The sequence below is a fragment of the Schistocerca nitens genome, chromosome 7 (genome assembly GCF_023898315.1).
Source record: "Schistocerca nitens isolate TAMUIC-IGC-003100 chromosome 7, iqSchNite1.1, whole genome shotgun sequence".
Classification (NCBI taxonomy): domain Eukaryota; kingdom Metazoa; phylum Arthropoda; class Insecta; order Orthoptera; family Acrididae; genus Schistocerca; species Schistocerca nitens.
The window spans coordinates 613,831,160-613,845,783 of NC_064620.1; the positions used below are offsets into that span (position 1 = coordinate 613,831,160).

The window sequence follows — 14,624 nt, forward strand, 5'->3', positions numbered from 1 at the left end:
CGATTCGACCTACAAATTTGTAGTATGCGTTTACTCCACAACATCAGGTCCTCCATGTTAAACAGCCTATTGTAGCTGTCTTAATATTGTTTAGAATAACGTTACTTTTTCTTGGAATTCTTCTTGTACACAGAAATCGTGGTTTGGGGTTAGATGTACAAACATCTCAATTTTGTTAAAAATCTCAGCAAAATCTTGCGTTATGTCCACATCTGTAAAGGTTTTGTCGTCTGCACTAAGCTCTTGCAATATTCCAGGCAGTTGGTCTATTAGAAAACCTCTTTTATCGTCGGCCACTTTCGCCTTATACGGTATAGCCACAGGGTTTTTATATTTCCTGGAAATGGTTTATAATTCTTGCTCGCCAATTTTTTCCAGTAGTCCTGTTGCTGCCACATGGCCAATCGTGTGAAGGAGAAATGGTAGCTTCGCCATAACACCATGTCACTCAGAGACTAACTTGGAGATTTTGTCGCATAGATGATTGTTAATTGCATGGCAGACTTCCTTATTTACCATTATAGGCTGCCCATTATCGAACCATTCTTGACAGCCCACTTGATTACAGATTTTAGTCACCACGATGTTGTCACAAGACAGTCATGCAATGGATGTAAGGACATTTGAATTCTGCTTCCTAAGGATCATACCGTTATCAGTGTAATTTACGCTACCAATGTCAGGGAAAAATGTAAATGTCCACATGCAGCTAAATGTCATTCAGATACTCCAAGAGAGGGGTGCAGGTTCATTACAAAATAAAAATGTAAATGCCGTGTGGCTAGGTCCTCCCGTCGGGTAGACCGTTTGCTGGGTGCAAGTCTTTCGATTTGACGCCACTTCGGTGACTTGCGCGTCGATGGGGATGAAATGATTGATGATTAGGACAACGCAACACCCAGTCCCTGAGCGGAGAAAATCTCCGACCCACCCGGGAATTGAACCCGGGCTCTTAGGATTGACATTCTGTCGCGCTGACCACTCAGTTACCGGGGGCGGACACCAATGTCAGTAAGGGTACTATCTAGGTTCTCCAATAATATCCATACACCAATGCAATTGTTGGTTGGTCTCATTTTATTCCCTAACAGCTGAGTGATGTTTCGTAACTTGGAGTGAGGCATGTTAAGATTTCCCACTAAAGCAAAATACTGGTCAGTTGTGATTATGAAGTCTTCTTATATGCTCTAAAGGTCCGAGATGTTAGAAATACTAGTCACGTGATCACGACGACATTTATGGCTAAAGCACTCCGTCTTCAGGCCACGACTGGCCTACCGGGACCATCCGACCGCCGTGCCATCCTCGGTGGAGTATGCAGATAGGAGGGGTGTGGGGTCAGCACACCACTCTCCCAGTCGTTATGATGGTATTCTTGGCCGAAACCGCTACTAAGCGGTCGAGTAGCTCCTCAATTGGCATCACGAGGCTGAGTCCACCCCGAAAAATGGCAACAGCGCATGGCGGCCTGGATGGTCACCCATCCAAGTGCCGACCGCGCCCGACAGCGCTTAACTTCGGTGATCTCACGGGAACCGATGTATCCACTGCGGCAAGGCCGTTGCCACATTTATGGCTATACCTCCTAAATTTCGAATGCTGTGATATGCTGTCTCATAGTTCCACATAGTTAAAACGTCGCTGCACAGTGAATGTACAAATAAAATTTATGGAAAGAAATAAGTTCTTTTTTTTTAATACACATATGATTATAGATGTCTCAGAGAAATGAAAAACAAACTTGATCTTTGTACCAAAGTATAAATTTTCCACACCATTTTGTCAAAAAGCTCGTCTTAGTTCTGCTAAAAACGAATGTCCTCTGTGGTAGGATAAGTTCTGAGGTTAACTCTGCTTGCTACCGTACTATGAATTTTACTTCAGTTGCTCTGTGCAACTGGCTGAGTTGCATCTACTGTTCTCTTTCAGGTGACATCTCAAACTGTAAGGAGGCCAAGATTAATACTTTGATAAATATAAGCCCCTAAATTTCCTCTGTATGTAGGTGTTTTGATGTGTAGATTAACAGTATGCACATTTATTTTCCTTCTTTTGAAACACAGGTATTGTTATAGATCTCTTATCTCATCGAAAAATTAAAGTTATCTGAATAACATGCAAAAAAAAGTAAGGTTTCAGTTATAAAGCACGGAGGTAGCGCTACTGTTGTAACATTTTTGTAGAACAGCAGTAAAAAAAAATACACATGTATAGTATCCTGCCACTACTAGGTTACTGGATGACAGTATGCATACAATGTCGAGTGTAGTGTATGCAGTCCCTTCTAAGTGTTCTAGTAATAAATCATGGTAGTACTGTGACATATAGCTGTCCACATTATTCTACACGATACTTTGGACATTGGAGACACAGAAGGTAAATACATATTATGGATTTTCTGCATAGTTCATGTTGCATTAGAGACACAACGTCACAGATTTACAGTCGAGTTAGCAGAAATGTTGTATAAACAACACGTTTGCCAAAAGTGGTTCTAGGCGCTTCAATCTGGAACCGCGCGATTGCTACGGTCGCAGGTTCGAATCCTGCCTTGGACATGGGTGTGTGTGATGTCCTTAGGCTAGTTAGGTTTAAGTAGTTCTAAGTTCTAGGGAACTGATGACCTCAGATGTTAAGCCCCATAGTGCTCGGAGCCATTTGAAACATTTTTGCTAAAAGTGGTTCCTTACAAATAATGTTACTCCAGAGATCTCCAGAAAAAGAATTATATACTGCTGCTGTTCGCTCAAATAATGTCATTCCACAAATCTTAAGAAAAAGATTCAGTGTACCGAATATATTGAAGCCAGTCCCTATGCAGAAATCATCCCTTCAAGTGCAGATAATGTGAAAAAGTGGAAAACAGGAAATGGGATGGATTGAGGTCAATTGAACCAATATTGAGCTATTTGGTGGAACGATTGCTGTGAAGAAATATCGCTGTGAAGGATGACTATAAACTGCTGCTGTGGTTTCCTACAAATAACGTTATTCCAAATCCTCGATGCTGCAGTGCCATGTATTGCATGGTAAATATCCGTACCATTACGTAACAGCTATTAAACCGACAACACAGAGATGCATAGGCAGTTGGTTGCTATGAGATTTTAGATGCTCTTCTGTTAGATTTATTTGCTGCCTGTTTAGTTATCCCTTTTCAGGCAAGTCAACTGAGAATACTTTGTCATTTATAGATGGCTTAGTGGCAGCTGCAAGGCTGTGTTTGTGGATGGATGATCAATAATGGCGAATGACCAAGTTGCGTTTGACAGGGTTAAAAACACGCTTACATCTCAGCAAATAAGGGGGAGAATGTACACCGTTATATGAAGCAGAATAGGTCAATATTCAGCCAAGAGCAAGAAGGTGGGAGTATCACAGAGGCAGAAAGTAACAGTTCTGCCGAAAGGACAAAGAAAATTAGTGCAGAAACATAAGAGTTGATGGAGAGTAACGAAGCAAATGAAGTTATTTTCCAGGAAGAGGAAAGTAAGGCATTAGAATCTTCTCTAAGTGGACTGCCATGTCACCTGTGGTACCACGTATCGATACTATCCCATGGGTGTCACGAAGTTGGATGCCGAATTGCAAGCTGAGACCGGTCTTGTGGCGGACCCAACGGTGTGCGCGAACTGAGCCACACCTTCGGCGGCCCTGGGGCGCGAGCGACCTCTGCCGCCGCCGCCGCCACGGTGCAGCCACCGGACACCTCGCACCAGCAGGCTGGCTGCTCGCTACGACACGCTACTCGGATGCCATCTGGTCACGGCTCTGGTTCCAATGTTCGTGCTATAGTTCAGACTCTCATCCTTGTGTACGTTGAGAGCTGGACTTTATTTCTTGCTGCATTGTTTTTAATGAGTCTTTTTTCGCTTACAGAAATACAAGTTATGTACATCTTCTGTTTACTGTGGTAAGTTGTTGGCTGATCACTTCTACTCCTTTCCAGCTTTCCTATGATGATAGTTGCTGCACCACGCTGTAGCGCTCCTCTCCTTCCATTATGTACTAAGCCATACAGAACATCACCATCATCATATATCTGACATAACGATCATAAGAATAAGATAAGACCGATTAGGGCAATGTATAGAGACATGAAGACAGTTACTGCTTCCTTGACCAGTACGTGAGAGGGGATCAGAAAAGAAAATCGATAATGTTATTGTGATATTCTCTCTACCATGCACTGTAGAGTGGGTTGCGCAGTACTTGCTTAGATGTGGATATGTGCTGTTTGCAGATAGTGCAGTACTCTTGGAGCAAATTAACAATCTGCCTTTCGACTGGTAAACACACTCCGTAGTAACGTCCACTAGTAGATATCTCCGTAATTTGATCAGATACTGTACGCACAATGTTAATCACACAGACCACTATGAGCAGCTAATAGGGAAGCAAGTTAGCATTTGTGAACTGGAGTGTATGGCTGAAACAGCTACCGAGAAGAAAAAATATAAACTGCTAGCAATGCTTACAAATTACTTTCTGTGCAAATGGAGCAGAGACAGTGGTTAAATGATTGTAATACTATGGGCTACACGTTTAAGGTAGTATGTGAACGTTACAAATCTGATATTCGCTACAATAAAGACAATATCATCATCTGTGAAAAGCTCATACGATTGTAAACCGTACATCAAGTGCAGATGTGGATTAGTTAGGGAGTAGAGGTAAATCAGTCGTATGCTTCCCCAAGGTACCATCAGTCCTATCACGTATGTTACTGAATCTATAACAACACATATTTAGTTTATCACACCAGTTGTTTCAATAACTCTTGAGATTTTTGTTTACATCTACAGCGATAGTTGCTGTGTTACACCTAGTTTCATCAAGTATCGAATTCTGCCAACTGTAGGTGATGATTGGTTATCAGACATATCAGAGGGAGTGAAGACTAATATCGGGTTGCAAGGTCACATTTGTACTTGATGTGCTGGACAGTGCCTCACACCTCCACCCTGCTTCCATCGTGCACCATGGGCACCAAGTGGTGGCGTCTGTTTCAGTATAGAGCCTGTTGTCTGGTGGAGCTTTTTGCACCTCCCAGAATACAAAGATAGATGATCAAGCAATCCTTTGTGGAACATGTTGATGGCGCTGTCTGCGCTGCATCTGGGCGATAGCATGATCCCACAGCTCACAAGTCAGGCGGCAGCTCATGGGGTCTGCTACAGCAGGGGTGTGTGCATTGGGCGGCACTGGATGTGGTGTAGTACTTGTTTAAAATAAAGATGCAGTTGTATCCATCCAAATCATACTGTATTATGTGCTGCATAGCGCCAGTAGTATTTCTTAAAATGTGGAACCGTGTGGTGCCAGTATAAAATGTTTATACATCTCCACAGTGTAATTAGCACTGTCTTATATGTGTAACCTATAACGTTTTTCCATTGCATTTCTTGTATGTGTATGTCCTACATACGCAGACCATGCTGGTTGTATCAGAGGGCTCTGCACCGTTTATAAGCTTAAGATAAATGAATTTTTTAATTTCCCACCAATTTTACATACCCACTATAATGTCTTAGTGTTGGATTGTGTTTGATGATGAGTCATAAATTATACTCTTCCATGTTACACTTAGTACAATGCATGTGATATCCATTAATGTGGTCTTTTAACATGATACTGGTATAAACGTGTAAGAAATGTCGCTAAAATATGAACTTTTTAAAATTTCCAGTTTTTTAAACTTGTAAGCATGCCTATATGGGCCATTTCAATTTTGAGTTCTCCCTTACAACAAGCAGGATATTTTGGATTTTCCTGTCATTTGTTCATTTCCATCCATTTTTACTTAGCACAAGCGTGCTATGATATCATATAGCAAGGCTCATACAACAATGCTATGTATCATGCATCTTGACAGGCACTTTTCTGGATCACAAATTATACTAAGTTCCCTCCTTCATTTCTGATGGTAGCGACTGTAGACCACTGTATTAAGATTTTTTTAAAATTTTCCACCATTTTGAAAAGTAAGCACTGTGTGGGGTTGGCAACCATGCATGTTGTACCACGTTTCCCTCCACTTACTGGGTCATAAATCAAAGAGGGGGACACAGCAGGTCATCACATAATAGTTGGATGATATGTTATAGCGGTAATATGCACAAGGCATGGTTGAAAGTGACAGGTCATTAATAAAGATAATAAATTAAATCCACCAACTTGGATAAATCTGGCAACCATGCAGGCTGTTCCATCATCTCTGGAAAAATAGCAACACACATTTTTTGTACTTCCTGCCAGTTGTAACTCACCCAGTAGGCCTAGTGTCATCACAAGCCTATGTTGTTGTTGTCGTATTCAGTCCAGAGACTGGTTTTATGCAGCTCGCCATGCTGTTGTATCCTGTGCTAGCTTCTTCATCTCCCAGTACCTACTGCAACCCACATCCTTCTGAATCTGTTTAGTGTATTCATCTCTTGGTCTCCCTCTACGATTTTTACCCTCGACACTTTCCTCCAGTACTAAATTTTGGTGATCCCTTGATGCCTCAGAACGTGTCCTACCAACCGATCCCTTCTTCTACTCAAGTTCTGCGACAAATTCCTCTTCTCCCCAGTTCTGTCCAGTACCTCCTCATTAGTTCCGTGATCTACCCATCTAATGTTCAGCATTCTTCTGTACCACCACATTTCGAAAGCTTCTATTCTCTTCTTGTCTAAAGTATTTATCGCCCATGTTTCACTTCCATACACGGCTACAATCCACACAAGTACTTTCAGAAAAGACTTCGTGGCACTTAAGTCTACACTCGATGTCGAAAAAATTTCTCTTCTTCAGAAACGCTTTCCTTGACATTGCCAGTCTACATTTTATATACTCTCTACTTCGACCATCATCAGTTATTTTAGCAAAACTCATCTACTTTAATGTCCCATTTCCTGATCTTATTCCCTCAGTATCACCGTTTTGCTTTTGTTGACGTTCATCTTATATCCTCCTTTCAAGACGCTGTCCATTCTGTTCAACTGCTCTTCCAGGACCTTTGCTGTTTCTGAGAGAATTACAATGTCATCGGCAAATCTCAAAATTTTTATTTCTTCTTTACTGCCTGCTCAATATACAGATTGAATAAAATCTGGGATAGGCTACAACCCTGTCTCACTCCCTTCCCAACCACTGCTTCCCTTTCAAGCACCTCGACTCTTTTAACTGCCATCTGATTTCTGTACAAATTGTAAATAGTCTTTCGTTCCCTGTATTTAACTCCTGCCACATTCAGAATTTGAAAGAAAGTATTCTGATAAACTTTGCCAAAATATTTTTCTAAGTCTACAAATGCTAGAAAGGTGGGTTTCCCTTTCCTTAATCTACTTTCGAAGATAAGTCGTAGGGTCAGTATTGCCTCGCGTGTTCCAACACTTCGACGGAATCCAAACTGATCTTCCCCGAGGTCGGCTTCTACCAGTGTTTCCATTCGTCCGTAAATTATTTGCGTTAGTATTTTGCAGCCGTGACTTATTAAACTGATAGTCTGATAAATTTCACACCTGTCAACGTATAGAATAAAATTATGCAAAATCAGAATGCAAATAACCATAAATATATTTAACATATGTTTAAGGTGTTTGTACTTATAGTGAAATATATGAAACTGCAGAAGTTGTGGTCAGGTTGAAGCCTCCACCTTGAGTCAGGCAGTGGGTCACGTGATCAAGTTTTTAAATAGCTGGTCAGAGGAAGTGTGCGGTCTTTTATCTCCACCACCTGGCTTGTAAGACTGGTTTTGGTAAGATTGTGTGGCCAGAGAGCCACATGACTTGAACATTATTTGGGACTCATAACTATTTCGATGACCCTCAGTTTGCGAGAGAAATATTTTTGTATAGATCAGTTCAGGACTTAGAAATATTGTGCATCCTTGATCACCAGTGAGCGTTGATTCTTAGTTGGGTATGACTGAGTGAACATTTCTTCGGTAGAAGTTTTATTAATGTACGGAAATTTGTATTTTCCAGTTGAACTTTAACATTTGTTGCTGTTTAGGTGAACTGAAGCAATGCTCTATGCCTTATTTTGTAATCACCATTGCTTACAAATTTTCTACTTGCACTGTAAAGTGATGCAGTTGTTACTTTCTTATTTGTACTGTGTTCGGCAGCTACTTGTATGAGGCATCAATCGCAGTACATCTCTAATCAGTCTGAATAAATGCGTGGCAAATACCAATCCTTTAGTTGAGTACAACATCTCTATTTTACAGGATCTTATGCCAAATAATTTTTCCTTTGTTATGCACAGTTACTTATTAATTTATTTGTATATTCGCTAATGTGTCAACGCAAAATTAGAGCCTCATACTGGGCTCACAGCAACAGTAACTCTTCGCGGACTGATGAGCCACATTTAGCTTTAAGGTCACATTAGGTAGCAACGAATTAATGCTGACAGCGATTAATTTAACATATTTAATTTGGTACCAATCCCCACTGACGTTGCAATTGGGTTCTCTTGTCAAGAATAGAACTGTATTGAAATTTATTCCGACGTTTACCTTGTGACAGAGTGCTTCAGTGCTTCAATCAATGATGGGGGGGGGGGGGGGGGGGAGGGGGGGGGCTGTGACCATTACACACTGCAGTAGCAGTATCATCAGTAGCTGTGGCTGTTAGGTGTGGGAGAATGTTTTGGTAGAGCATTAGGCAACAGCGTACATGCTGCCACTGCCTGCCCAGGATGTCTGCAGGTTGCCACCTCTGTGTGCAGCAGTCTCTTTGTAACGAGTCCTTGTGTCCCAGGACTGTCACGTACACAGCCATCGCATCCTCGCCCCCACCCGTCCGCACTGCAGTTATCACACAGCTGCCCCATCCACGTCCGTGTCAACGTCACTGCCTGGCCACACCGGAGTTGTCACAGGGCTGCCACGACCATCTGCTGCCTGCCCATCCAACATTCATTCTCAGCCACTCCATCCACACTGCTGCCTGTCCACGCTGCAGCTTCTGCACCACAGAATCTCAGCACCACTGCCTCCGTGCCACTCCCTGTCTGCACCACAGTCATTCACAATGTCAATGTCATTGTGTGCCACCACTGACGTTTTCGTGCTACAGCATCTCAGTGCTGCCGGATACACGCTGATACTAATCCACATCACAGCCACACGTGGGTACTGCATCTATGCTCCCAGCTGCAGTTCCTATCCCGCACCACCTCAGCGCCACTGTCGTGTCCATACCACCACCTGACCGTGCTTCAGCATCTCCACATCGCATCTTAGCTGCAAAAACGAAATCTAAATTACGTTTGGGTTGGCACATGACTCCAGGTGTAACGTTCTTCGGATCTTAGGTCTTGGCTAACACTCAGCGGTAGAGCAATGAGATTGTTATTTCTTATGTGTCTGTATCGACGTTACAAAAATAACATTGATGAACTGAACTCGCGACTTGTGCGAGACATTTACTTCACCAAATGTAATTAAATCGTTTATAATCGATGGTTTATCAGTTGGTATTTAAATATTAATGATAAGTTCAAATTAGTTCCAGCGACACCAAATTCCCTATAGACTGGTTATAATCTCAAATCTATAATCAGTTGTAACAGTGTTATTAATTCCTAACGTCAAGGAGTTTCTATACAAGCGCCGACTGCTTCAGTCAAATAATATCGCAGCACGTTATCTCTATAAATAATATTGTAAAACTTGAATGATAAATGCTTGAATTGACACGATATGTTGGTTTATTACACAATATTAGTCACTTCCTAACAGAGTCATGAGGAAGAAGCTTTCCCAGGTGTTGAGGGGAATTATAAATTGTATGCTTCGTAACTATCGCCAAGTTCCGTAATCCATTAGTTATTGCGAGTGAAGTTGTCCATCTGTGTTCCCTTCCTAAATAATGTAAACTTCAGGTTATCTAATTAAAAGTCACTTCTGTCTAATGTATCCAAGTCCTCTATCTGAATTGTAAATAACGTAATATTTGAAGTCAAAGTATCGTCTCACTGCGTCATAGTAGATCGCAAAAATCAATTCTGAAAAACAATGTGTGACCTGCTTCGGCTGACTCTCATAATGTAGTGACAATGGACTGAATTATCCGTAGCCATTACTCACAAATCTCAAAGAGTACTCACACGGAATGTTCTTTGGGAACGTTGGTTCTACTTTGCGAATTTTAATTATAATGATTTTGCGATTTACTATGATTTTGAATTTTCAGTTTGATTTTACTGGAATCCTCTCTTTCTTTCGTATGTTAATTAATTACTAAGTATTAGATTCCTGATTCAATTACTGGTTAATATCCAAATAATGATGTTAACTGGAAATTTGTTTGCTTGTTCATTTTTCATGGAATTTGGAACTTGTTTTGGGGAAATCTTTGGGAATTTTGGAGCTAATTTTTGATTTTCATTTCTCGCCCGAGGAAGTGGCATTACACAGGGCATCGCATACCACACCAGGATAGATGGTGTTTAAACTGAAACATCGAGCACAGCATAAACCGAAGGCACATATCTGCACTGGGCTGCGATCAGTGTCATTGGAGGCCTCAGGAATGGGCGTGCAGCTACAGAGAGACTGGGCTGCTGCACCCAGCCCTGACTTTAATATGCGACCTACCAGGGACGCGTTCGCCAGCAGGAGGCTGTCACCCAGTAAAAGACCCAGCAGTAGGAAAGCATCGAGTCGTCTGCATAAGGTCCCCAGCTCAGGCCGCTGCCTCTTCTGGCTGAAGGTAAAGTCCTTGGCAGGTTACTGGATACTTCATCAGGCCCTGCACCGTCATTTACTTTGAGCGTAGCAGCTGATGGAGACAGCAGAGGTCAGCATCACGTACACACCTCGATATGGTTACAAACAGAAAATATCGGTGAGCACCTGAGAAAATATGAGAGTGAGGTTCTGATTTTGTGAAGTTCGTCTGAGAGTCTACAACAAGCTGTAGCTGCCAACTCTCGGTATTGGCAGGCGCTGATTTCATTTGTTCTGCTTTCCTTCTTTAGTCGGCTCTTAAAGGGGACTAACACGAGGTGTAGTATTGCCCAACATCAGCTCTCAGAGACATTTTCTAGCTTTCTTCACTTTTTCAGCTTCCTCAATAAGCGCTCTTTCCTTCTGAAGACACCTTGGCGTAAGAAAGTGTCTGGGCTTCAGGCTGACACCAGCTTCCTTCTGTGTGGCGTCCTCCTGGTGAGTGTCACAAGAACAGTTGTTCACACTCAGCAGAGTCGTGATGCAACAGTTATATACATCTGAAACTGCATTCCGTTTGTGTTTTGAGTCATCAGCCATGGCCTACAAAATCAAAATATCACTGACTGATGGTGGATCAGTGCGTGCAGGTAGTGATGCAGGCAGTCCTACAAGTTGGAAAGGAGAAGCAGAAACAAAGCCCAGTGCTTGGCAGATGATCGACTTTCATTACTTTTGAATGCTGTGAATGCTAATTGTAACAAGGCAAAATCAAAATTTAAAGATACAGAGGAAATCTAAATTAATTGAGGTAATAAATCTTAGTTCGGGTGTGAATTAAAATCAGATTTCTGGGGCAAAATATCATATATAGCTCACAAATTTGATCAGTTTGAAGATAAATTTAAAGAAACTGGAGGTAAAGCTGAGATCAATGCCAAACTGCTAGAGAGAGTTTATCACAGGACTGGAAGTTGTGCAATGTGATTTTGTTGGGCAAATTGGGCCACAACAACGAAAATGTAAACTGCATGAATGATTCTGTGGAAGAAATTCTCAATCTCACTGAGAACATGGACAGAGTTTTGAGTTGCAGAGATAAGTTTGTTAGGCCGAGAGAGAATGGTAATAATCAGTTTTAATGAGTACAATTGTCAAAGATGGAGAGATAAGAAATTGGACCCAATAATCAGAATATGGACTGGAGAAATATGCAGCAGCGACAAAATATTAATTTTGGGTGAAGAAGGCATAATTTTGACCCAAGAAGAGATTACGATAGGCAAGGCACAAGGTATTAGGGACGACCAGGTGCAAACGTGCAGGGCAGTAAGTCCTGATACTAAATGGTGCCTCAGTTAGGGTCTGCATTGGGGGCTTATAACTGTATGATGAATAGGGCCAGACAGGGAGGTAACAGAAAGAGAAACGAGATGGGTGTATATCTTATGGATACTATTACAGATAATAAAAATTGTTGGTGCTGTATGTTAAGTACACTAAATGGAACAGAAGAAATCACTATGATAAACTGAAGAGAACGAAGTTTAATACCGATGATAATGGTTTTCACATTAGAGAAATGTTTGAAAGAAATGGCGTGGCTGAGTCAGATAATGTTGAGGTTAGTGTAGGTTTACTATAAGGTAAATTATTGAAATATCTAAAAAAGACACATTTCTTGAGGAAAAAGTAGATATAGATTCAAGGGGCAAAATAATTAGCAACAGTAAAGTATATTTAAGGAGGTGGTAGATGTACGTGCATGAGGAGAATTATACAAATACTGTAGATAATCCTGTTCAAAGTGGAGTAGGTGTTATGGTTCAAAATGTTTGCAGAAATGGTGTTGTAGGTACTGAAATAATTATTGATGGAATGTGTTGCCTGTGGGTGTACTTGGTAATTTTAATCGTAATGATCGCTATCTGAAAAGCAGAGCAGGAAGAAGTTGCAGTGAGAAAAATATTGTTAAGAGGGTTGCCCTGAAGCAGGCACTGAAGGACGTATTTCGTAAATGAACATATGATTCTGGAGAAGGATGTCAACAATAACTGGATCGGGTGAAGGAAGAGAGACTATAATATTGGTGACTGGGTGACTTTAGCTACAATTCATGATGCTTTACTACCACAGGAATGGGATTAGTGAACGTTTTAATTGCCAACGAGCTGGAAGAATTATGTGGGGAGCAGGATATTAGGAATATGATTGATGATTTATTTCAAGGGGACACAGAAATTGAGTAAGGGGAAATGTACAAAAGTGTATGTATATGTTGGACAAAGAAAGTAGAGAAGAAAATGAAGCTGATTTCTGGGAAAAAGTGTAGTTTGAGAAGACTGTAAGTGTAAAAGTTCATCCTATTATTAATGTAAATGTGTGGAACGTGGAGAATGTGGATTAATAAATTCTGGACCAAGTGTGTAAGCTGTATTTGAGCCATTCTGGGAGTAAATTAGATGTAGGTAGTTGGTAGAACTTGTGTTAGAATAAGAACAGGAATTGGGGCATGCCGCAAGCCTGTCAGCAGCGAATTATTGTTAGGGTTTAAGATTGATAGAAACCGTTTTATAGCAAGTTTTTTTGTTGCTCTTGGTATGCCTATGAACATTATTTTAGGAGAAGAGTTGATGTGTAAATACGACTGTGACATAATCATCAAAGGCTGGATCCAAGAACCTAATTCTGGGGGCAAAGAAAATGAGGAAAATTTAAAAACTAATTAACCGGCGCTAAAACGTCGGCTCATTAGGAGGGAGAGTATGATGCTCAGCTGTTTGGTTATGATTCTGTGTAGTTATAATTATTTTGGGGTTTTTTTCTGTATGAAATTAAATAATATGTATGACGCATGATGATATGAACTGCTGGAAGGAGGGTGATGCTTGAAGTGCATCTGAGTGAGAATGAAAGAAGGAAGTTGGCTGAAATATTGTTTGCTTTCAGTTTTGTAACTGTAGGTTAACTACAGGTGTAAGAACTTTCGGGAATTGGTTTAAATGCATATCAAGACAGGCATATAGGTTGAGTGTGGTGCATAAGGGTAGCATTAATAGATGGATGCTCATGACATTTGGTTAGTGAAACAGAGAATGTAAATTAAAGATACCTTTATTCATGTGTAGTGTTAGAAATTATAATGGTAATCAGACTTGTGCGTAGTCATTCACCAGGGAGAGATTAACTTACATATTTAGTGTTCCTGTATTAGGTTTATGGGATACATATGTGTTTATGTGTGTAAATATATGAGTTAAAGTACAACGATGAATTAAAGTTTAAGGAAGGAGTTGGGATTATGTAAATATTTGCAATTTGTATCCTTGTTGTCGTAGTAAGTCTTATTTAAGATCAAAGTAGAAAAGTGAAATTTCAGAAAAAGTGCTTTAATAGCACGATCACTGGCGAGTCATGGGTCAGCCTATCTGAGCAATCACTTATTTCGCGTTTATTGTATATCTCATAGGAGGTGGCTCGGCTTGCGACAGATGCTACCTCAACTATCTGCTACCTCAACTATAGTCCAGGTAACGTAGGAAGGCGTTTCTGCACATGGAGGCGGAGCGATGGGAAGCGTGGAGGGGATGCCTGGCAGCAGAGAGAGGGCGAACTCTGTTGCTGCAAACAACAATCAGGTTCATCTGCCTACTGTACATAGTACAATACATTCAAAACTATGAGGGGCATGATAAATTTTAAAACCGATTTCGATCAATTGTGTAAATGAGAGAAATCTCACTGCACGTCTCGACAACGTTCCATCCTCTGCTCCACATCATTCTGTAGTCTACACGACGTCGCAATGCGAAAACAGCAGGCGCATTTCTCAAAATGACGATTGTGTAATGACTAGGTCATCGAAACTGGTTGCAATTTTTGTCATTTATTGCGATTTTGACTGAATTATAAGCATAAATCTAATACAACAAAATGAACTTCAGACACAAACCGAAAT

At 41.0% G+C, this 14,624-nt stretch overlaps 1 protein-coding gene and 1 pseudogene across 4 annotated transcripts in view; one reads left to right on the top strand and one right to left on the bottom strand.

The window, feature by feature from the left end:
* Nucleotides 1–14,624, top strand: part of LOC126194813 (lipase member M-like) — a 245,746-nt gene that overhangs the window by 153,177 nt on the left and 77,945 nt on the right. The gene's annotated exons all lie outside the window — the stretch shown is intronic.
* LOC126195998 (5S ribosomal RNA) lies at nucleotides 1,449–1,566 on the bottom strand (annotated as a pseudogene).